Genomic DNA, 26,319 nt, shown 5'->3' on the forward strand with positions numbered 1-26,319 from the left:
AGACTCTGCTGACTGCACTGTCAACAACCTCAAGTCTAAGAGGACTTTGGAGAAACAAAGTGCATGTAAAGAATCTCCTGCACCAACAACAGCTAAAACTAGCTGCTCAAACCTACAAACTGAATCCCAGCAATTTACAGTCTGACCTGTGAGAGCCTGGACTAAATTAATTTGTTTAAGCATAGGAATCTAGTCTTGTTTGAGAAGCCCTGAGCTATCTGAAACATTCTCTCAGATGTGTGACAAACCTCACAAAAGACTTTGCAAAAGATTTTTTGATGGCCAGGTGGGAGTCTGAAGACAGATAATGTAGTCCAAGTCGTGTCTATAAATAAGTGAATCAAGCTTCAAATATCTGAGCTTCAGTCAGCAAAATGTTGTCTACCAGAATATAAATGGAAGGGAGAAATCACCATGAAACAAAGAAAATTGTTAAGGAATGATGCCTGGTTGTGGTTTTGGAAAATTACATTAATTCTTATTAGCAAAATAATCATTAGTCCCTGATTATGAATATGAACTGCATTTATTAATGAAAACACAAGCTTTTCAACATATGCTCTGTCAGAGAAAATATTAAATTGAAAAGAAAAATAGTCTGGGGCAATCATTCTCACCCTGGGACTTAGAAAATACAGGTTTAATTGCCAGCTCTGCCACAGCTTCCTCATACCATTCTTTTATTATTTGTATTACTGTTGACTCAAGTATACCTAGTCATGTTGCGTTTTAAATTCTTTGCCCTTTAGTTTTACATCCCCAGAAATTAGAACAGCAATTATTTTTTTGATTGTTTTGCATTTATCATATTTATTTTGTTTGCAATGGCCTTCGTGTGGTCGCTTTCTCAAGTCCTAGTTACTAGGACTAGTCGCTGTGTTTTAGTGGCAGCAGTCTCCTGCCTGGTGCACTGTGGGACAGTGCAATTTCTTTTACACTGGAATAAATTGCTCCTATGGAGAATGGGTTGAGGGGACTGTGCTGGTGAATGAGAAGTTCAATGTAGCACAGCAATGTGCACTGGCAGCCCAGAAAGCCCCAGCTGTGTCCTGGGCTGATCCCACAGCATGAGAAGAGGGTCTGGGAGGCAATTCTGCCCCACACCTTTGCTCTGGCTGACACCCACCTGCAGTGCTGCACCCAGATTTGAGGACTCCAGCACAGGAAGACCAAGCCCCAGAGAAGGCCACAACACTCTCAGAGGGCTGGAGAACCTCTGCTAAGCAAATGGGCTGAGAGAGTTGGGTTTCTCATCCTGGTGAAGAAAAGGCTCCAGGGAGAACTTAGAGCATCTTCCAGAACCTAAAGGAGATCCAAGACCTCTGAAGGGGGACTTTTTACAAGAGCCTGGAGTGATAAGACAAGGAGGAATAGTCTCAAGGAGGAACAGTCTCAAGTCTGAAGATGGGTAGGTTTAAATTGTGTATTAAGAAGAAGTTCTTGGCTGTGAGGGTGGTGTGACACAGGAACAGATTGCACAGAGAAGCTGTGGCTACTCCATCCCTGGAAGTGTTCAGGACCAGGCTGGATGGGGCTTGGAGGAACCTGGGATAGTGGAAGGTGTCCCTGCTCATTGCAGGGTAATTGTCCCAGATAACTTTAAGAGGCCACTCCCTATCCCTATTCCCCATCCTGTTCTATGATATGCGAAGCAGAGATCTTGTGATTTGGCAGTTTGCTTCCAGTACAAGGTACAAGTCACCTGATATAGCCCCTTTCTACCACACCGATGGAGCAGCTTGCAACTGGCACCATACTTTTTACACATACACAGAATGACCTCATTGTGCAATTGCATCTCTCAGAAAGCATCCCCAGGCCTCCCCAGATGCAGCAGGACTTCGCAATCTCAAATTGTATATGCAGTCTTGCCATGCCCTTCCCATTTGTTGTAAAGGAAAACCTTACCTTACTACAAGAAATAATAATGAGCATCTTTAGGACAATACATGTGTGTCCCAGCTATTTTTTCCTGGCAGGACATGCTAATGAGGAATTTCCAGTCTTTAAATCCACTGGAAGACAGTGTGTTGGTTCTGGTATGGTGAGTTACATTGCTCTACCACTGTGGTAGAAGAAGCTGTAGTGTTTGGAATCTGAGAATTTTAAATTTCTCAGGAAAAGTTATCAACAGAAGAATTATAATTTTTAACCTTTTGGGACAGCTGAGGATGGGTTTGCAAAACAAAAATGTCTGGATAACATCAGCCTAGTAGAAATAGCTGCACTGTGTTGTATTCTGACACAGAAACAGTTAAATGGATAGATTCAGGAAATAAAAAGAAAGCAGCAACTCTGTAATATTGCAATTGTTGACACAATATAATGCAGATGTTGGCAAAACACCATGTTCACAGGGAGAAGTGAGTCAGTCCACACACCATCTGACCATTCGTTGCACCATGGAAGCCTTTGGAGTGCATTCAGTACAGCAAGCACAGCACTGTTCTAGCTGATTAAGTTGCACCCTGTATTTCAGGCTCTCAAGGCCATAAGACAGAGATGCCAACTTTAACAAAAAGGTTTTTCTGCAGGAAGGAAGCAGGGTATTATTATATATTACATTTCTTGACAAGGCAACTGGAAAAAGTGCCTGCATGCTCTCTGACGCAGTGCCAGCTTGTTAGCTGGATATGAAACAAAGGGATATTGAAGATTTTCTCTGTTTTCAGAGTATCTAGGAGCAATGGGGTACTTGCTCCTGTGTAATGAAGCCCCTTTGCATCATGGTCCAGAATGATCTTTGGGTGGCACCATGAAGGAAAGAGAAAACATGGGAAAATCCAGGGATGCTGCTGGGATTAGTCCATCAGAAAGCTCTGGCTGTTTGGTGGGTTTCAATAAAGTCTGTCCATATTTTGGACTGAGAGAATACCTCAGTGTATGGGGTAGGCACAGATGGAGGGAAGAGACAAAAAAATGTCAGTCATTCAAGTCTTCTAAAAAACATTTAAAAATATCTATACTCCTTTATGCAAAATGAGACTGATAACTTTGGCAGCAGCAGGGAGGGCAACTCTTTCTGTGAATGATTATTTACATGGGTGGAGCTGCCACAGGAAGTTCTTTCCTTCTCCCCTTCAGGAAGCCTCCATAACCTGCTAGACAGGAAACTCTTCCAAGAGAAAATAAAATTTGTCCCTGTATCTGTGGTGGGTAAGTACTCTCAGAAGCAGGACATCAATTCATGTTTATCTTCCAGTTTGGTGAAAATCTTGCCTTCTTATATACAAATAATTACTTCAGGTGTACTTCAGACATGTTTTCAAGTAATTATTCTCAATTCTCAGGGCTAAGAAAATGACTTGAAAAGCAGAGTAGACCCCTTTGCTAACTCATGGAACTCCAAGAGCTAAAATCTATCCCCACAGGAGAGTCTGCCCAGTAACATGAGTTACATGTGACATTGTTATGTTTGCATACACAGATTCAAAGATTTTTAAAGGGTGCAAGTAAAAGTATTGTTAGAACTTTCAGAAGCTAAAAAAGAATATTCTAACTATAATTTTAAGTATATTTTTTCTTTTAAATTTGAACTTTAAATTTCAATTTTGAGAATTGTTTCGGTTACCTGATGAATGGTTTTGCTGGTGTATTAGTAATCTTATGCTGTAAAGACTTTCTTTTAAAATAACTTATAAAGTACTCTTTTTCAATACAGAATTGTGCAGAGCCCACTCTGTGGTAACCATACAATAAATAAAGAAAACTCCCAACAAATAAATAATAATAAACATCATTCATGGTGTTCTCTGAACCTCTAAAGCATTGTGGCCTCTAACAATCCTTTTTCCTCTGGCATCTGTTCCTCTAGTGATGCATTTCAACACACTGAAAGAACAGCTTACTCTTTTGACACGTTTTTTGTAATATCCAGGATTGCTACTGCTTCAGTGGTGCATTATTGTAATACTTTATCAAAACAATGCCTGCCAGGAATCTGTCCCAGGAGAAATTTTATATAGTTCTTTTAAATGACAGGAAAGAAAGCCCAGTTTATGGAATTTCTTGGTGATCCTCACATAATCGTGAACACCATGGAGTCATTGTGTCTGGAAGCCTTTCACTAAGTTATTTTGCCATTTCATCCTGAAGAGGAAACTAAATTTTACAGACAATTTGCTGTAGAAAAGAGACTAAATCCTTAAAGTCTGGGGAGCTTTCTGAGACCTCAGATCCCCAAGGTTTCTAATAAGATGATGAAAATGAGAATAATTCTGTTTTTCATCCTATTATCGAGCCAAGTTCTTCAGCAAGAATACGAAGGTTTTGCCCCAGAATTCTTCCAAATACAGCTGTTTTTTTCATTGAGTCTTCCTTACCTGGACACAATTCCTGTGCATTTAGGACCTATCAGCAGATTTTTCTTCCATATATTTGGATATTGTCCCTTCACACATGTTGAAACTTTTATCATCCATCTTTGGAAAGAGTTACACAGGTCATCTCACAACTGTTATTCTAATTGAGTGAAGGCAGAACTCCTGCTACATATTTTGAATCCTGGTCTTGGAAGCTTACTTTGATTCCACTTGTTTGTTTTGGTTTTTTTCTGTCTTTGTTTTGTTTTGGTTTGTTGTTTTTTTTTCCCCTAAAGTCAATGAACAACCAATACTTACTTCTCATCACCAAAACTTTCATGATTATGTTGGGTTCTGTCACAACTCCTGTACCTCAACCCTTTTACAAAGTAAAAAATAGTGGAAAATACATGATAACTTTTACCACATGCACATGTTATCATTTTATGATTCTTTTAACCTGTTTTCCTCATTATTATGATGAGGATATAAACACACACAGAACTGCAGATATGCTTGAACCATTTCTGTTTCCAAATGTCTAAATCAATTTTCTGTTTCATTTTCCATTATTTCCTAATGATTTTTAGCATTAGATTTGCCTTTTTCTTGACCACTACTGAACACAGAGCTGACATTTTCATAAAACTTTCTATCATAACCCCTAGGTCTCATACCTGAATGGTAATGATCATATCAGAAGAGTGGCATTTAAGAAACTACATTTAACCTACATTCAAATGGCAAAATAAACAGCTTGTACAAAACACCAAGGAAGGTTTTCACTGGTAAAAACTCTAAAGCTGCCACCGGCACCTGAGGTGTTCCACAGCACATTCCAAGAGGTGTCAGCATTTTGGTTGGACCAAGAACCTTAGGAACCTAAATTCATTTGGATCCTGGATATTAGGCAAACTCCATTTTCTTGCCTAATCATATACTCACAAAAAGTAATTGAATTAAGTAGAAGGTATGTCCACATCCAATTTATTAAAACCAGCCAACCAAGCCTAACAGTCTAAGGAGCGACATTTTTCTTAAATTAAGCATAAGCAGCAGCTATTCAGAAGTGGCAGAAGAGAGTATTAAAATCTACTCGCCTTCAGGTTTACAACTCCAAGTTTAAGAAAAAATCCTTAAGAAAATTATCCTTAAGAAGAGGCCAATCTAGAGGGAGTAGGTCTAGATGGGATTATGCATTTCTCTTCCCTCTAATGTTGGGTATGATATATTCTGCATATGAAAAGAATAATTAAAAATAGTGATAATAATAATAATCATAGAAAACATATAAACATGCATTGTTAATTATATGTAAAGAGATATAGCTGTAGCAAAGTATAAATTCAGATAGAAATATATGTTGAGTTTTGTTGCAGGTATTCTTGGAAAATACATAGAATCATTGAAGTAATAGAAGGTTTTGGATTGGAAGAAACCTTAAAGATCATCTCAATTTAATTCCCCTTCATGGTCAGGAACACCTTCCACTAAAGCAGGTTTTTCCAAGCCCCATTGAACCTGGCCTTGAGCACTTCCAGGGATGTGGCAGCCACAGCTTTTCTGTGCCAGGGCCTCCCCACTCTCACAGGAAACAATTTCTACCTGATATCTGCTCTAAACCTATTATTTTTCATTTTGAAGCTCTTCCATTTGATCCTATCACAACGTGGATCAGATTACCCTGTCAGACCACTTAAAAGAGCTTCTGAAAGTACCCATAACTACAAATGGTGGCGTTTTGTCCTCGAGGTGTCATTGATACATCTTGATATTGGAATTCATAGGTGAGAGGCCGCTGATTAGATTCACCTCTACTAATAGTATACCTCTTCTAACACAATGCAAACAAGTCACAAATGAGAGGTTGATCCATAGGATGAGTCAGGGGTGGAAGAACACAGCCTTGAAGGAGTCAATTGTCACTCTGGAAGAAAGGTGGAGCCAGGCATGGACATGTCTCTAAGTGAGCCATCTTTCCTGCAGCAAGACTCCATTCCACTCTGACCAGCTACTGGTACCAAGGATGATTAAAATGAGTAAAAGTGCATAAATATTGACCTTAAGACAATGCCATCAAAGCAAACCCAATTTTACAAAAACTGAGGACCCCAAAATCAATAGTAAAGAACTCATAGGTGAGACTGTAGGCATGTGTGGATACAGGATCTGTAAATCTTCACGTTGCTTTTGAATGCTTGTCTAAAATATATTTAGATTACAAATAATGTTAGGGTTCAACACAATAGTAATGACATAAAATGTGATGGCCTGTGATGCACAGGACATCAGACTAGCTGCTTTAATATCTCATTAAGAATATATGAATCTATGAAAAATAAATCACTTCAGGGGAAATGATGCATTGTAACTAAGTTGCTCTACTTTTTTACTTCCAGCAAGCACATGCACTGTACCTGTGTACTTGCTTGCTAGCTCTTTTCTGAGGCTCAGGCAGTCTTATCATTGAGTTCAAGGTAGTGTAAGACTGAGGGTAAGGCCTTTTAAAAATCATGCTCTTAATTGTTTCTGAAGTCATTTAAGTATGCATGTACTTCTGGTTATAAATGAGATTAAGACATTAAGATACTTAAACTTTCTTTTTTCATATGTTTTTATTTTTTCTTTAAAAACATGGAAAATGAAAGCCAAAAAGAGCTACAGAGTTGTAGCTGATTCCTGACAAGTCTGATACATCAGAGTGTCAAGTGATCACAGTTGATAAATATTTCCACAGCAAAACATGGTCAAATTTTTAAAGAACTGCTAAGCTTTACTGTGCGTGACTATACCTCAATAAGTCAATATTATGAAGAAGGAGCTTTGATACTTTCTAATACATATGTATAAAAATATATATATATATATATATATATATATATATATATATATATATATATTTGTATGTATTTCCAGATACTTTAACTGAAGTGTATCTTCTAACTTTATATCAAGTTTGAGAGTTGGAACTCTGTGATCTTTTAGGTCCCTTCGAACCCAAACCATTCTATGGTTCTGTGACCAAACTCAGTTATTTTACATCCTTTAAGATTAGATAATTATTCCAGACATCAAAATGAATGTAAAGATCTGAGCAATTTAGAACCCGGCTTAAAAAAATATTACACTATATAAATGTTAGCAACATGGTTGCTTATTCTGCTTCTGGTTATAAAACAGCCATCTCCTGCAGGATGAGGCAGTGGTATTTTGTATTTTACCAAATTTCAGAATAGCTACATAATTTTCAAATTGTATTGTTCTAATTTTTTTTACTTCCTCAGTACAAAAGCCTGTTCAAACTGAGACCGATTTACCACAAAATAATGCTATTCAGGACTTTTTATGCCTGGAAACTGAAAAGAACTCTGAGAGTGTCCAAAGTCCTCTGGACTATAAAAGCCTTCATTACTGGTGTAGTGTGAGCTCCAACACTTAAGCCAGCTGCTTCAACGATGTGTGAGGAGGATGAATTTCTTTAAGTGTTCCCAACTGTCTGTTCAGAGCAATTGACGCAAAGACAGAAAGGACTTCGGGAGCGTGGTCAGACGTGGTGATTCTTCCTCCAAAAGAAATCTGCAAAGCTCCTGAGGGTGCTCATCAGTGTTAACAATGCACTTGAACCCAGTGTTCTGTGATTGCCTTGATTGCCACGGGAGTACTGGTGAGGAAAACAGTGTCAGACGGTGTCAGTTGTCCAGTTCATGGTTAAAAGAAGCAGATAAAACTTGGTAAAACAACCCCGCATTAGACCAAATCTGCTGAAGCCGCCAAAGCAAACTAAGAGAGACAAAACAAAGGGCACATCAACATAATGTACATATTGTTGGGATTCTTGAAGGTCAGAGCATGCTCTTTTACTTCTTAGTGACATATAATGCCAATATTTGTCAGACCTTGATGAAGACCAAAGCTCAGTCAGAAAAAAAAGCACTGCATGACATTTGTTCTCAGACCTCTACCTTTGAACAGCCTTTGTTGTAGACACCTGGCTATGAACATAGTTTATAGCTAGAAAGAAAAATAGAGTCTGGGTTTGGAGGCAGGGAGAGGGCTTCAGCTGTGATGGTGTGCACTGATGAAACAGTCACACAAAAATAGAAGTCTTTTCTCTCCACAGGCAACAAATTAATGGCAGGATTTGTCCCAATTAAAATTTACTCTGAAAATCAACTAGAGAGCAATCTGAAAAACTATATGAATTTATTTGGATTTCATATTGATAGAATGTAATGGAAAAAATGAGGAATTCAATTTTAACAAGTTATCTAAACCCAATAGATTTTCCAAGTCTTTGTCTATCTGTAAATCTTCAGGGTACAGATCTCCATATAGACATTAATCTATTCAAAAATTCATTATTTTGAATTAAGATGATTAAATTTAAATGTAATCCACCCAACATGGAGAGTTGATTATTTTTTTTTTCCTTTGGTTTTTAATTAAGTTAAGAACAACTCGAATCACTTTTATGGAAACCTCTGACTACATCTAGAATCAAATATTTTCACAGGTTATGACTATTTGTGTATACTTGCACCTTGTGAACAACTTGCTTATATATGAGTGAATTTCAGAAAGGCTTTTAAATTACCATTTCTTTTTAATAATTTCTTTATATGGAAACTGGCTGCAAATAACACTTTCTAATTTGATGGCATTAGAAAACAAGGAAAACAATGAAAAAGTTTAGCTTAAAAACTTTAGTTATTATTCACAGGAATACCATTGATGAAGTAAATACTATGAATTTGAAGATTTCGGTTTTTTATAATTTTTTGTTAACTTTATCAGCTCTGCTGAAGAAATAAAATTATATAAAATGACATGAAATGGAATAAAATTAAAATATAAGAAAACAAAATAAAATAAAAAAGATAAAATAAAATAATGCAAAAATAAATAAAATCCTTCATCTGCCCTGAAGAAGGATAATACAGAGGCTTGCTTCTATTAGAGAAATGCTCCAAAATTTTATAAGAAATTTTGGATGTGAACTGTGTTCCCAGATTTCTGGTGATCTCAACATTAAGATGAATCTCCAGATCATTTAGTAAAATCAAACCAAAGAACCCCTCAGCTACCACAAACAGAATGAATTATTGTCTAAAATAGTAGAAATCTCATAGTACAAATTGATGAAGCTATTTTACTTACTTCTTACTGAGGAAGCATTGTAGCAGGAAGGCCACTTAGGGATAACTCAAACATGCTGGATATGTGAGAACTGAATGCTAACTTACTCTTCAGCTCTGTCAGAAGGTTTTGTGAAGGGTTCAGCTCAGAGGCAGAAAAACCTAAATCTACCATTTAGCTCCTCCACAATAATAAATAATCACAGAATATCTTTCTTGGCTGTAAAAATAAATATTGAAAGTACCACTTTCTCATCAGACTGATCTAGCATGGCTTCATTTCCCTTTCCAGCCTGTCTATGAAATAGAGCTGAATATATGGCCATAGTTATTTCTGCTTGTGCTCAGATGTGTACCTGTAGCTGTCAGACTACAGACTTTCCCCAGTTTTGGAGCCCATTAATCACTTTCATCAAATCTGATCAGGGGTTTGAAAACTTTAATGAAAATTGTTACTCTAAAAAAGAGCAAGAAAATATTAATTTCCTCAGCACATGTGAGGATGCAGTTTCTAAACCCTTCTGAAATGAGAGAGAACACATCTTAAACAAATGTGGCTGCATCTAGAACGTGCATTAATCCTTCAATCCAAAAGCAAAAAGATAAGTTCAGTGTATGTGAGAGACACTGTGATATCAAAAATAGTTTGAATATGACATCTTCATGGTTTGATGCTGAATGTTTCCTGGTATTTACAAGTGTTCAGCATTTCACAATATCTGGGGGTTTCATTACAATTTTGCAGTGAAAAGGAAGCACAAGACACTTGAAAATGTAATGTTATCCATGTCTATTGTCCTGTGAGCAACAGGTACCTTTTTATTATCAATGGTTAATTAAGAAGCAAATCTACATCTTATCTCCAGACACAGTTTTAGTAAGTGCATTAAAATGGCTGTGACAGACAAGAAAACATGTATGATAGTGATGGTAAATTTTCCAGGTTAATCTCATTTCTTCATGAGCCATGATCAGTATTTTACCATTTCAGCTAAAAAATTACTCACAAGCATGGCAACAGGTACTGAGTGATGTCTTTCACCATTTTGTTTGTCTCCTCTTTCCTCTGCCTAGCACTAAAATTTTCTTTTCCACTGTGGAAGCCAAGCAGAGTTGTATGTTACCTTTTAGATGCCACACCAGTTTAATCACACTGATAGAGGGCTATGCAATCAAAGTGACAGTGCAATGATGATTTGCATCATGCCTGACTCATTACTTTGTGAAGGATTTGGCATGCCAATCAATGGAAAATGATGTGCAGTCCCTTGAAAAATGACAGTAATCCATTTTCCACCATTTGGCAAGAGAAGTCCTTGACATGCTTACAAGTTAGGGCCAAAGCCAAAAATTATTTGGCACGCTCCTCACTTTGCTGCCATTTTGCAAATCCTGAAGGTATTGATCAAAACAGCCACTTTTTTTCTTTAATGTTAAGATCCTTATACCCTACAGGATTTTCTTCTTCTTTTTTTTTTTTCCCAGGAAAACCCTTGAAAATACAGATGTTCTGTGTGTTTGTGTTGAATTCTATTATGACATCAAATGCTTCTAAATGAGCACTGCCAGTTGTTAACATCCTAATAATGCTAATAACAGCCTGTGACAGTATTGATAGCATCCTTCAATAGCATCCTTGTCCATTTCCCAGAGCAATTGTACTTACCTTCTGCAGAAAGCTTTGCACAAGTCCTTGATCCTTCCTTAGGAAGGTGTTGGACAGAATTTTTACAACACATCTGCATTCAGGACACATCTGCATGGGCCCAGAATAATGGTCTGCCACATTAAACACCTATTTTGGTTTAAGTTGAGGAGTGTTCTGTTGGAGTTTAAGAGAAAATACAGCACTGCTATCACCTGGAAAGCAATGGAGGTTTCTTTTAATATCTCAAGAGCTGTGAAGACACAGCTGAGCACTCTGGAGATTCCATGCATGGATCCTGGTTCACCTGTAAATGCAGGCACCAGTGCTGGTTTGGATTTTGTGTTACTACAGAGCTTCAATCCCTACACTACAAGACCATGTGGGCTGCCAAAAAAAACAGAAATGTGTGTCAGTTTTTAATATTAGGATGAGTTTAATGCCTTCTGAAATGTCTGCCTTTGTTCATTGATTCTAGAAATATTAAAAGTGATCAGGTTAACCTGTGACTCCATTCTTTTGCACTGGTACTAGAGGGGAAAATGCATCCTATGCATCCTCTGCTTCCTCTGCAGTGGTCTTAAATATTTGCTTCTCCTTCTGTAATGAGAGTTTGGTCCTGTGCATTTCAGGGGACTGATCTAAACAAATATGAAAAAAAACAAAAAAAAAAGAATAAAGAGGAAAGCTTTATTTTTTTTCCTTCATTTTTTTCTATTTTTTTCAGATGCAGAAACATTTTACTTGAATTGGTTTTTACTTTGACATATAGTCCAGACAGTAAAATTAATACAGAAAGTCATTGCAATGTTGGGCCAGAAAAATAAATAATAGTACAGTGTATCTGAAAACAATATTAATGTTCAAGTGAAATTTAGGTTTCACTTGAGACAGCTAAGTATATATGGTATGATTAGTTCTGCTAAGAATTCCTTTCTTTCATCTTTTTTAATGAATATTCTCTTAGTGTGAACAAACATAGTGCTTATTTATGTCTATTTTAAGTCTAAAATGGAGAACTCTGTCATTTATATGGGAAAATGATCTGGTGAAATTTGTCTATTACTAGGAAAATTCAGCAAATGGAGCTATGTGTATGCTAAATGTGATATTTATTAAATTCTCTTATTGTTAAAGCAGAGAGATGTTATTCCCTACTTATATTCACTTGCTGTCATTGGTTTACAAGTCTAGTTTTGAGATGTGGTATTTTTAGGATGTTGCTCTGCAGTGATGATTTTAAAATAAATATTATCAGGCAGCTTTACAAAACAAGTGAGTGAGAGAAAAACATACTTTTTTCAGTCATAGACAGTTATTGCCACATTACTTTCCAACATAAATAATAGAAAGCAGACTGAGTTTTGCATTTTAGTTTTAGTATATATAAATATTTTGAAGGAGAACATCTGCAACACATTTTTTACAAGAAACTTGGAAAAGTACCAAAAATGTTTTGAAAATTAAGCATTTAAAGACAACAAAGGGGGCAGAAAGAACAGAACATCGAGAGGCTTAATAATTATTTTTCTTCAAACATGCATAGCTGTGCAAAACTTGAAGCTAAAACTTTTTGTAAGAAAGAATAGAAAGTTTCAAAAATAAAGCTTTCAAGGCTCACAGTGGGTTTTTCTCCAATTCTTTCTCTTTTCCTTTTCCAGTTAGATCAAGAGTTCTATTCTCAATGGCAACACAGAACCAACCATGTGTAACACAGTTATAAAAATGCACATACAACTCTAATGTTGACAGTTCTGGTTCAAGTACCCATTTTACCTGGTTCAAGTCCAGATCCTGAATATCCTGAATTTTCATTTCCCATGTACCAGCTAACTTCAGGGTTAGTGGGAATTCAATATGTGTAAGCTTCTCACATGCAGTGGTTTATATTTTTCACCACCAAAAAAAAAAAAAGAAAAAAAAAAGACAGCTTGTATTTTCCTGTTAAAAATGTTGAAAATGTCTTTAGGGCAAAAAGCTGTTTCTCGCCTAGATCTTCGTATTGATTTATTAAAATATATAGGTCTGTTCTGCACAGCCTGAACTTATACATCATTGGAGATAAATAATACTGCAAAGAGCTTATAGTATAAACAAACCAGATGAATGGAAAAAGAAAATATTATCCCTACATAATAAATGGGAGTTTGAAAACAAGCAGTCTGCCTAAGGAAGTCTGGCTGAGTGCTGAACTGGAATCTTTTCATCCAGAATCCTGATGTCTCCAACACAAAGCTGTCATCTCTTGTGCAAAGCCTGTAACCCTAGGTTTGATATACAGATCTAGCTGAACTTTTTTGAAGAGAAAATAAAATCAATCTAGTCTACTCAGTCAGTCTCTATGGCATTATACAGAAGAATTCTGATTTTTCATATTGGATATATCATGTTGTCACTAAAGCAACTTGAGCATTTTTGTTATCTACCCTCTTTACCAGATGACTATAAGTTTGCAGAGAAATCAGAGGCAATATTTATTGCTTGAATGATGACACTCATTAAACCTGACCAGCTTTCCCAAATTTAGGAAAGTTCTGTATTTCATGTGGCTGACAGGTAGTCATAATGCAAATTTGGTGCTGTGATGTGAATTTATTGCTCACACATCACAGAGGACTGATGCATATGTACCACAGAAAGAAGGAAAATTTTAAAAATTAATTCTTTGCATAGCCCAGCATGTATTAAGAGTCTTATCGTCTATCTTTATACTTTTGGATATATATTTTCAGTTTGCTGATACTTTGTGCTCTGCAAGATCTGAAGTGAAAAGGCATATGTAGAAATGGACTACTCAAGTACAGAATGTGGCCAACCCTCTTTCCCTGTTAGAAAGAAGGAATATTATTACAAACTGTTTCATATGCTTAGCAGAATATTTTTGTGTTGTCTTGCATAAACTCCCTTTGTTTCTCCTTTGTAAAAGGACATTGACAAGCCAGAATCCTCTTAATCCAGCACTTCTGGATTCCAGCATTTGTGCAGTTACATCTTGTTTTATACAAAGGAAAATAAATGACGACAAATGAATTACAAGGTTGTAAATCAACTGAGTACTTTTGCTGAGATTCATCTCAGGGAGATTGCAGAACAGCAATGTTAACAGAATGTGGATGGAAATACAGCATATTTGTGTCTGATAATTCATGTTTTCTATCATCAGTCTGAGAAAAGTTTGAAGTATAGTGCTTTGTCAGCATAATTATTTGATGCTTGTATTTGAAAGCCATTATCATAAGGGTGTTGTTATTCATATGGAGATTGAATGAAAGTTGGATAATCCTGAAGCACTAAAACAACAGAAAACCTGATCAGATTTACTTTTATTTTTGTCCCTGAAACACAAAAGTAACTTTCAAGGAAAGGTGGAACTTTGATAGTCTTAGACTATCAATGAAGCCCAAAATTAGATCTGTGTATGGGGTAATCTGTGCTCTGACTGTGAATCACTGTGGCTACTTCTGTGCCAGGGGGTTCCCAAATCACAGAAGCAGATTCAGAGCCTAGGTGGTTCAAAATATATATTTTAATCACCAACAGTGAATGAAGATCACTGCAAACTCTTTTCTCAGCTGCAGCTGTCTTCAGTTACAGTCTGTATACAGGCACAAGTGCTGAAGATGTTTATGGCTTTTCCATCTTGGTCTGGGTCGCATTGGATTTTGCTGTAACAAAAGAAATGCTTGAAAAAAGGATCTGGTTATTAACATGCACAAGGAAAAAGAACAGCAAACCCTCATCAAATGAAAAAAAACAAAGGAGGAGGGTGGCCAGGCACTGAAAAGGCTTCCCAGGTCAGTGATCACAGTGCCAGGTCTGATAGACTACAGGAAGAGTTTGGGCAACGTACCTCAGCACATGCTGTGAGTCTTGGGATGTCCTGTACAGGGCCAGCAGTTGGATTTGGTGATCCTTGTGGATCCCAAAGTCGGGTTATTCTATGATTATAAGAGGCATCAGAGGCATCATCAGCTGGTAGGAAATTCAAGTGCAGAGATGTATCCCTTGTCCTTTCAAAAAGCAACCTCTTCCTGCGGGACCAACAGAGCATGATCTGACACATGAAAGACACTTGGTGCCTCAGTTTGCCTTTAGTGCTTTTTGTGAACGAGTGACTGCAGAACTCTCCACAAGGAGAGGCAGACCTAGGGCTGTGCAAACCCTCTGTCCAATCTCCAGCTTGGCATTTCAGCTGCATGAACAAAGGGGGACATCCTCAGCAGGAGAAATGGCTCCATCTAAAGCCTCACCTCCCCTGGGATATCTTAACATCCCACTGCAGTTACTGTGTCCCCTGGGGAAACCACTTTCACTCAAATTGTCAACAGCGGGGCTTTCTGCAAGGGGCCTTTCATGATGGAAGGCACAGAGAGAAAGGAGGTGGTGATGTGTTAGACAGCACAGCATGGTCAAGAACATGAAGAAACATTGACCACATATGTGGAAAATAGCAGAATTTAAGATAGTGGGTTATAACTGCAGTGATAGTATAAGCAAGTGTCTCAGTCACAAAGCAGAGCAGCAGAGTTTTGTCAGCCTGTGGTCTTGTGATGCTTTGATGGTTCTCATTAAAAGCCAAAATCCATTCCACAAATGTAGTATCTTGACACAAGAGATGCACTGCCCAAGAATGTGATAAGAGTGTTTGAAATTGTCTCTATATTCTAGCAGTACTTCCTACCTAGCTATGATAAATACTTCCAGCCTGAATTTCATTTCACATTTTTCTTTTTTTTTTTTTTGTTGCAAATATGATAATAATTCTCTATTCTTCACTGTGGTCTGCCTGAGACAGGTATTTTAAAGTCAATGATTTCAGAGGGCAAAGTCAGATAAGCTAACCACGGTTACACTAATTCCAGTTATACAAAAGTATACTCAGGTTTTGGGATATGATAATAGACTGTTGACTTCAGAAAGACTTGGGCGCCCCATTGAAATTGAGGCTATAAAATTGAATATATTGTTAACATGACTTTAGTTTGGATCCAGACTAAATTCCCTTTTGTTCTCTCATTGTTATAAATTTCATTCAGTGAAATCAGTCATGCAGCTATTGGTGGGTGAAGAAATTGTATTTAAAAATGGAGGATTAAATTAAAAAAAAAAGTTATACCAAGGCAATGCAATTATAAAATAATAATAAAAAGCGCTGCAAATAAATAACAGCCAACCAGAAACAGACTTTTAAAACATAATTGGAATTAAAAGAAATAAATGTGTTTTGCTCTTATCTAATCTATCACTAGAACAGTAATGTGGTCTTTGAATTAAAACATGTAGTTGGATGAGAACAAATCCATCCTTACTGTGACTCCATTAACACCAAGTGTTACACTATGTGGGCTTTGACAGGAATATGCATGACTACCTGAGGCAGGAATATGAATTCAGTAATGGGCCAAATCCTGTCAATGACTCTTTTTCATTAGCTGGAGTTGGGTCTAGGCACCAGCAATTTTAGACCTGAAGGAGACTCCGAATAAATTGGTGACATTACTCCTGTGGAAATCCGAGGAATTGTGGTGTGATTAAGTAATGTATTACACAGAAAATCGGTGGCAAAATTGTGAACTGATCCTAGATCAGGTACCTGTCACCTGCCTTCCTAAACACAGGAAAACCTGTCTGCTCAGGGTATCCAGGGTGGTTTCTCCCAGTCTCTGTTTGCCTTAAGTATTTAAATTCTTAATCCAACAGTGCCATGACTGTCCTTTGACATCTGTTTGTAGAGTGTTTGACACAAACCACCCTGTCTTGGAGGGGCCTTCATGGCTGCAGTGCAAATAGTGCTAATAACATTAATAATGCTACAAACAATGACCCAAAAAGTGGCAGTGTAAATATTTGCATTATGTGCAGGGACAGTGTATATGTTACGGATGAAGATAAGCATTCATGTCAGGCAAAGTAGGTGTTTGAACAGGGATTTTCAAAGCCTGCAAAGGTGCTGTCCCTGCAGTGCCAGGGCATGAAAAACCACTCATATTTTGTAAATACCCAGCACATTCACCAAATGCTGCTACCTGTGAATCACTACCTCATTTCCAGTATGAGATCTACCACAAACTCCCTCTTTGGGGTCTTGGCTCTATACCTTTTGGTGTCTCTGTTTCCCTAACTGTAAGTCAGAAACAACCACACTTACCTGATGCAGTTGTAGGGAAAAAAAAAAAACAAACTAATTTGGACCAGCTGTTTTGCAAATGACTGCACAAATGTGACTCTGTTAAGTACAAAATTTTATTAACAGGTAGGAAAAAAGAGAACTTTTAATTTACCATCAAAGTATACCAATTTCTTTAAATTGCATTCAATTACTACTTGATGGGTAAAGCCCCTTTTTTCCATACCCATTTCTGGATTCTCATCCTTCCCATATCAAAATCCACTCTAATTCTTCTACTGTGGAGCTTTAAAAATAAGCTGGGGAGTCATAAAAACTATCCCTCTCCAGATTCTATAGGCAGCCTAATAGAAAACAATTAGCTTGAACAATAAAAACACCAAATAACATTTGGGACATAAATATTTTCATCAGAGATGCACCTCATCATTGCAAAGACTTGTGCAAGTCAGCAGACCGGTGTGTTTGTGGAACCTATTTTGCACTCCCTTTACACCACCAAAGATCTGAAAGCATCTTGAGACACAAACTTTTTTGTAAGCTAAGGCAGGAAGAGAAACAGGAGAGGGTTACTGACAACCCTCTGTTGTACTATTGTACCCTAGCTTCCATGATATGCTCTTAATAAAACAAAAGGGAACCTTACGATAAAAATATCTCCCCGTTTTATAATGTAAAATACAAGCAATTTTATCAGCATTAACGCTGATTGGCTTCCATTAGCCTCTTGCCTTCTAATAAAATTTATGATACCTTTCAGAAGCACAATTTGATAGAAAGTGAAGTGATTACACCCTGCTTAGATATCTCTCCAGCATCTATTCCAACAATAATGCGGTAATTTTATGCATGAAATAGCACAATTGGCATAAATAGTTATAATACTGAGTGCTGTCTAAGGAACCTGGCTGCTGGAAAATTAGAAAGAGCTTCACACTTTTGAAACAGGTAATTAGGATTTCTCTCCATGCTCATAGGAGGCAGACTGGAGTTTCGTTTTATATTTCATGTTTCATTAAAATATATGTGTTAAAAATAAATGTTGAATTTAAAGCTGCAGAGATTATGAAAATTAAAGGTACAGCACTTCTGCAGAAGATAGAGTAAAATAGGGCATTTTAACTTCTAATTTTGACTCTGCCAAGAGTTTTAACACTTTCTGACAGGTAAATCAGCCTTTCACTGTTTTCAAATTGTTTAGTTCAGCAATAGCTGCATATGGCTGTGGTCAGCAAGATGAAGTTTTACTGATGTAGAGTTATGTCCCTAAAACTAGTCACAATTTTAATTTTTGCCTGCTCAGAAAAGTGGATGCTTAATGATATAGGAAGCTCTTGCAAATTAGTGGTTCCAGGGCACTTCTCCCTGACCTACCTTCTATTTATCATTTCGTTGATCAAGGACTGTCTTCAATGTCTTCACTTCCCATCCTAACCATCAGTGTCTCCCTTTTATTTCTTTTTTAACTCCACCATTTCCTTATTTTCATTGAACATAGTCAGGGTCAACACCTTAAACTAGATGGATTTTCAAAGAAATTCAGGCTTAAAACAATCAGGAAAACAATTTCAGGCAAACAATTTAATTTGTGATTTTGGCAAACAACAGATAGTTGCTTCAAGCTCTCCTGAAAGAGACAGAAGAGTTTCCCTGAGCCACAACAGTGCACATTTTTTTACCTTAAAGTGCTGAAATGCATTGTTCTGTTTCAAAATAATAATTTATGCTGAAATATTATCACTTTGCAAAGCAAACAAGCAGGGAAACATGGAAAAAAACCTACACAACAGTACAAAAAGAAAATCCCAAAACCCCAAATCCCCAACGAATCCCCAAATGCACACAGAATGAAGACAAATAGTGAATGCTTTGGTTAACTAAACCAGGCCAAATTGTACATTAAATGTAGAGTTTGACTTAAAAACATAGGTTTAAAGAACAGGTTTGTCTCTAGAAAGGACCTTGAAACTCATTCAAACAGACAGGGTCATCTTCCACCAGACCATACCCTGTCCAATCTGGTCTTGAACACTTTCCCAAATTCCTGTTTATTTCCTCATCTTGCCTCTGAAATTTAAATATTCTAGTTTCTCTATGTGTGGAAGTCCTTTCTGGGTGTAGTTTGACTGTTTCATGGGAACCTGGATAGTTGCAACCCCAATGAAAAAACAAGCAAGTTAGGAATGACTGTGGCTCAAATATCACTTAGGCCTGTAAAATCAAGGCCTATTCATCATGGTTCAGAAGCTCCCCTTTTGTGAAGGTGCAAGGTGCATTTCAATAGACTGATTGTGAGGAAATGTTTCTCAGTTGTGATTTTTTTTCCCTTGTAGCCAAGGATGGCTTTTTACGGAGAAAAAATTCAGTAAGGAAGAAAAATAACCCTTTATTGTAATAGGCAGAAAGGAAATACTCCCTAAAGAAACCATCAGCAAAAGGGAAACTTTATTATCATTTCCTTGTGGGCATTCAAAATCTGAAAAGCCTGACTGAAATTAAGCATCTGTTGTACAAAAAAGTAAAATCAATACATTTAAATTAATGATAATACTGCCCCTGTTCTAATGAAGAGGGAATATCTCTTCTGCTAGCAGATGCAATCAAGAAGGCACTTACCCAAACTGTCTTTGGTCAGTGGAAACAGAAAGAAATTTATTGCCATAATATTAAACTTGAAGAAAAGGAAAATTTCTCTTTGTGTTTCTATGCACATCCTTGACTGTGGTCTGGTAAATAAATTACAGCACTAAGAATCCCCCAACTATGAAAATGAGAGCAACATTTCACAATGTTCAAGCAAAATCCAGCAAAGTAATCTTGTTTTCAGTGCCTGAGATCTCAAAATTTGATTGCTATTGTTCTCTCACCATTTATAGGAATCCTTACAGAAAATGGGGAAGATAAGGTCTCAAATATTAATATGAACAGAAGAAAAAAATGAACCAGCTTTCAGAAAATAGGCAACTTTAAAACAATATGAGGGAAAAAGAATAAAGCAAAATAATTAGCTGTTCACAATATAGAGCAGGAGAATTTTATTTATTTTAAAGTTTTGTTTTCTGTACATTGTTGGCTGGTTTTTGTTGTTTATTTTGCTTTTCTTATGATTTTGTTTGGAGGGATTGAATTTTTTTTTGCTTGTTATCTTGGGGTTTTTTTTTGTATTTAAACTTCTGTCTCCATCACATATTGCTTCAGCACTGATTTCACCAGGTTGTGGTTGTATTTTAAATACTGGAGATTGGCACACAGCCCGTCTGTGCCTTGGTGTCTGCAGCTCAGCTTGGAGGGAGACAAGGTTTTCTCCAGACATTGCAGGTCGTGCTCCAAACCCTTGCGCTCCGTCCTGCTTGGGGCACAGCCAACTTCCACTGAATGCACGGCGCCTTTTGGGAATGTGCCACGGGAGAGGGGCTCCAGAGAAACCACGAAAGCAATCTGAATAATTCCTGGGGAATAAATTATTCAAGAGTTTTGGCCTTTGTTCCCAAGCCATTCCTGAATACTATGAATATGATAGTTATGCGTAAGTGTTTACCAAATAGTTTATACAAACAAATCGCGGCCTATGGATGGCTTGTGAATTATTCACTTCAGCTGCTCATTCTCTGTTCTTCCGTAAACTGTGCTGTGCCCCTGAAATCATATGTTCCCTGATTGGATGACTGAAAAATTGCATCTCACTGCTCTCCCAGTGGATAACTGAACTCCCTGGAAGAAGGGAATTACACATAATGAGCAGCAAGCAGCAAGTCTGCGGTGCAGCCGCACACCTTTTGGGTGGCAAAGCTGATTTATAAGGCTCATTCCCACCTCAGCTCCTGCCTCCTGTCTTTATCCTTCTTCAGTCACCTAAATGTATAATGCTGGCAGCTAATTTTGCAGTCATACAATTCCAAATGTATGCATGTTAACTGTGCCTGCATCCAAAAGGTTTCAGTAGTAGCATTTTGGGGATAATGCTTGGAATTTTAGCATAGGAATCTGTAACCATAGGCAGCTGTAACCTTTTAGCCCTGAAATATGGTACTGCCACAGCTATCTTGTTATTAACACTGTTGTTAGTGAAAATATTAGTGAATGGTACTACTTTTTGTGTGAGTGCAATTAGAATTAGAGGCATTTTCAGCTCTATCAGAGAACACAGTTCTACTAAAAAGGCAGAAATATCCAGCCACAAGTATTAGACAAAGGGGACTAGGACCATCCTTTTTATTGTCTCTCATCAGCCTAAACTGGTTATGAAGTGCATCTTCCAGACATTGATAGATTATGGTAAATGTAGATTGTGAAAGTGCGTGACTCTCACAACCATTTTTATGGGCAAACACTAAATGTGTCTTAAATATAAAGCCAAGAGTTTATTGTTGGCATAATAAAATCTTAGTTGCTTAATCATTATCAGCCCTCATCTAATTAGTGTGGAAAAAAGAGAGAACACTTCTGTGCAGGAAGTTTCAGCACTAATAATTCTATGCTTGAGAATATACACAAAGCTGAGTTTCTGTCACTTTTCCTGGTGTTATGCTCACACATCTCCCCCTCTGCTGGGGCTGAAGGTGAATGGTTTCATCCTGGTGGTGTGTGTGGCTCCAGAGTTGTGAGCATCTGGAGCTTTTGCCAGGAGGAACATGACGGTGGTGATTGTGGTTTCTTCTTTTTGACTTCAGGATCCACTTGTGGTCATTTTTACATGCTTATTAGCACAACCGTACACCTTATTCTTTTTTACTTGTACTGCATCTCTACATCTGGATGTACAGTGCTTTCCTCATGTATTAGACATGATTTCCTCTTTTACTCCTAAACCTGGTTTAATCTATCTCTAGGTCCTTATTTTTTTAAGTTACCTGAGCAAGTTATTTATAGCTATGTGGTCTCCAGTGCCAGTCCCATCTCTTATCACTCCACTCCTCCACTTATCATCCCATGTCCCCACATCTTAAGGCCTCTCTTGTCTTAGCAGAGCTGCATTTCTCTATATCACATTGAATTAGAGTTATAAAACCATGGTGGTAGCATAAAAAGATAAACAGAAATAAAACAAATTAGCCATAGCCATCTGGTCATTAGAAAAATTGCAGTTTCAGCTAAACCAAGCAAAACAAAGCTGCAGGGGGGTCAAGAAAAGTTCAAACAGAATAAAGATGTGTCTGAGGCCTTGCAAACTCAACCCAAAATTGACAGCCTGCTACTAGCACTAGCAATGTGTTATTAAAGGGCTATGGGTATACAAGTAGATTCCACCAGCTGGGAAAGGAAAAGGCCTGGACAATCTTGTACTGTTGGTGTTATTTGTGTGTATGGGGAGTGGGGGCGAGGGGGGCAGAGGTTTTGCTTTTTAGGGGGGTTTTGTTGCGATAATTTTTTTTTTTCTGTTGGAGAAAAGTTTCTACATGAACATTGCTCCAGAAATGCTTATAATTCATGAGGTGCCTGAATATTTTGGGGTAGAAGTATTTCTGCTTCTCTAGTAGATACTAAAACTCTTGTGAATGGGCAGATTATGTATTTATCTGACACCTCTGTGACAGGAACATTTGAACATTAAAGGTGAGTTTGTTAGGCTGGTCCATTAAGAGGTCTGTCGGGACTTTCAATCCCCACAACTGCATTTGCAGGCCCAGAGAAATTAAATAGTAACCTTCTTCCTAAAAGCACATGTTGGAAGAGAAGAATGTGATATAATAAACAATTATTTCCTTCTTTACCTGAGCAAGGTACAAAGCCACAAAGCCCAGAAAGCCAGAAAGAAAAAAAAGAACAGGATGTTTTGTCCCAGAGAAGAGGGCACTCAGCAGGAAGTGATAAGACTCTCATCTGTGTAGCTTCAAATCACCCAAGGGGAAAGAAACTCATCCTGCACACATGAAAGCATCATTTGTTAAATTAGTTTTCTGCAAACTTGAACAGAAGAACAATTGTCATCACAACATGAATGAAAGAATAGCATTACCTAAACAAATGCAAACTCTATGGCTGATCTTTCTGTGATGGCTTCTTATGAAAGACTAGTCACAATGAAATCTTCCACCACATATTGTGAATAGAATCTTCAGAAGAACCAAGACAAGAGCTGGTTCCAAGACAGGATGGTTCCTTCCTTAGATTTCCCTATTTAATTTTAAATTCTGGATCAAAACAAGTGGAAAACCATAAAACGTGACCAAGAAAATTTAAACCCCACAAAAGCACAATGTATAGAGACTTGGGATGTAGTAGCTCATTCCTGTAGAGAGGAATTTCTTGTATGTACAGGGCTGCACCCTCTGGTTCTCAGAGCACTGCAAATTTCCAAGGGCTTTCCTTAGGGACGGGGTAGAATTTGAATTCTTCATCTCATTCCTCTCCTCCCACCCAGCTTGGCTCTGGACCCCAGTGCTGCGCAAAGAAAGGGTGCAGTCTCACATCCAGCTTCATCTTGCATTCACCCTGCCTCCTTTTGCTGTTGGAGTGGCACATGCCTCTTCCTCCAGCAGCTGGTGGGCTCATCTGGCGCAATGTGCGAACCGACTCTCTCTTTTGTTTTCCTCTTGCTTCCCCTAATAACTTTGCCAGCCTTTTCTGCACGCTGGCAATGAATGTCATAGAAATGCCTATCAGCACATAAATTAAGCAAACACTGGGGGTGTCCTGAAGAGCTTTGCAAAGTAATGTCTGAGATGCCAGCGGGGTTGTGTCTGAGTTAGGCACAGTTTATTATGCGCTCAACAATAGAGCTCATGCACAGCTCTGGATGAGGAGCAGGAACCCGAGCAGGTTGTCGGCCATCTGAATTTTACTTGCTGAGTTATTTCCCCAGATAGAGTCTTCAGTCACAGCCTGGCAGCCGCCTCAAGCACTGCCAGAAAAGTCGCACCACTTTATTAGCATAACTAATGCCACTGAAGAGGATCTGCAGATATGGAAATCATTCTGCTTCGTATGAAATTTCAACATGCCATCATTTAGCCTGTCCAGACAGCATCACTTATGAGAACAGCTACCTGGAGAGGCTGTCCTCTTATGTCTAGAAATGGCAGGAAAAGTGAACTCTCACATCACCTCTTCTCTCCTTCTGTCTGCGGCTCACAACATCTAAAGGGACAAAGGAAAATTGTATTTCTGGTGCAGCTTTTAGGACTAAAAGCAAACAACAAAAAATCAGGAGTTGGCTAAATGGAACAGAAAGATGACTGGTAAACTGCATCAAAGAGGTGAGAGAAATGCTTTTAGGGAGAGGTCTCCCTGATTAAAATATCCTGCTAGATCAGAGAAAAGATGAGAGGGGACTCCTAACATAAATATAAAAGGAAAACGACAGGAAAAGTTCTTTACATGTGCATTTTCAAGCCACATAAATTTTTCTGTATAAACTGTATTGTAACAGAAAATCAGAACTTCCTTTTCCTTATCCAGCTAGTGGACCCCTCAATCCACTGTGTTTGTCAGCAACAGCAGCCAAAAACAGCTGTTTCTAGAGAAAGTTTTAAACTCTGTGTATGTGCCTAATTGTGACAGATTGGGGTGTACCTGACCCTAGGTACTGATCAGTTTATGCCCTGAAGCATGAGAATACACAGCTCTTGTAATTTTTATCCCAGCTAGCAAAACTGCAGATGTTCTTTTTAATTTAAAAATGTGCTGAGCTTCCCTCATTCAACCTATACGTCCTTTATGCTCATGCCTTGGGCAGGCCGTATCTGCATTTCTGTAGGGACATTGAATACCAGGAGACAAGACAGGGAGTAAGAGGAAAAAATTACACAAATCAGTGGATGGGTTTGCAATAAGTCATGGCTCCAAAGCTCTCCTTGTGATAATAATTTTTTCCCCCCAATAGCGAGATGGTACTGAAGTAGACATGTAGGCCATCACAAAATCCCATTCACATAATGATGAGATTGGAGAGAGGTTAGGCTTAAATGATAGCGCTTATTTTAAGGCAAACTGTTTGACACTAGGGGTGCCTGGGGTTCACCTCTCTGTGCCAACAAATGTGACCATATGTCTGATCATATATCCCTGGGCTGCTCACTGGTGTTGGTCTTTAATTCCTGGAGTATGGACTGTTTATGTATGCTCAGAAATGTACACCGATGTGCACTGAAAGAGAAATGAGGAAACTCCCTTCTACTTTCAACTGTCTTTGCATCAATCTGTATGACTTTTTGCCAGGTGATACCATGGGGTAAAGGGGAAGGACTTGTGGGGGCAGTTGTTTGGAGGGAAAGGTCTGTGAGAGTTTGCTATGGTCAAAAGAGAATTTAGGATTAAAGTAGGATTTGTGCTTCCCAGGCTGAATATCCTGGTGATAGCTGGTGTTTAATAGCATGGGGTTAAATGCATTATAATTTTGATCTGCAACTGCAATTTCTACCCTCTGTATTGCAGAGTCCTTTCAGCTGGCACAATGACACTTTTCCCCATTTCCTCTCTGCAGCTACTATTTATAATAATGTGTTTGCATCCTCTGAGAGTCCATCAGTGAGTTCTAGCACAGACCTTCCCCACTCATTCCCATTAGTGTCATTGTCACTGTTAAGCAATATGCCCTCTTGCAAACTACTGCTTTGAGTTCCAGCCTGTGGCTTCCAAAACTCTGTTGAGGATGCTTTGGAGTACAGAAATCACTGGTTTTCCTGATGGAAGAGTTTCAACTAAGACTTAGAAGAATTAAAAGCTATGAAGTTATGTTATGCATTTCTTCTCCCTCTTCAGGATTATCTATCATCCAGATGAATTTATCCCACATCTCCCAATCTTGCAAGTATTTTAGCCCTTGGAACACTTCTTTTCTTCCCTCTTCTAAGAATTGCACTTTTTCTTTTTGGAGTTTTCAGGTCAAGATTTTACAGACAGTCTGTTTCTGAGCTGCCAAACACACACCTACTTCTAGTAAAGTTAGTGAGAGGTTCTGTAAATCCAAAGGTCTGATCCTAACTATGATTAGAAAAAGCAAAATCCTGTTTGGATATATTAACTTTTTATGGAAATGTTATTTTTATTTACATATTTTAAGCAAAAGATCTCAGATAAGCTAAACTAATCCAAGATTATGAAGTATTGAAGCCACAAAGGAATACAGTATAATAGCAACCAATTCCAAGAAATAATTAATACCACCAGAAC

General features: G+C 37.9%; 1 long non-coding RNA gene across 4 annotated transcripts in view; it reads left to right on the forward strand.

Annotated features, from left to right (window-relative positions):
• Window positions 1-3,078: 3,078 nt before the first annotated feature.
• LOC135290112 (uncharacterized) overlaps window positions 3,079-26,319 on the forward strand; it is a 55,903-nt gene continuing 32,662 nt past the window's right edge. For all 4 annotated transcript variants that reach the window (XR_010352823.1, XR_010352822.1, XR_010352824.1 and 1 more), the window contains exon 1: window positions 3,079-3,156. This is a non-coding gene — a long non-coding RNA (uncharacterized LOC135290112). The remainder of the gene's footprint in view (window positions 3,157-26,319) is intronic.

This window comes from Passer domesticus, chromosome Z (assembly GCF_036417665.1).
Source record: "Passer domesticus isolate bPasDom1 chromosome Z, bPasDom1.hap1, whole genome shotgun sequence".
NCBI lineage: Eukaryota > Metazoa > Chordata > Aves > Passeriformes > Passeridae > Passer > Passer domesticus.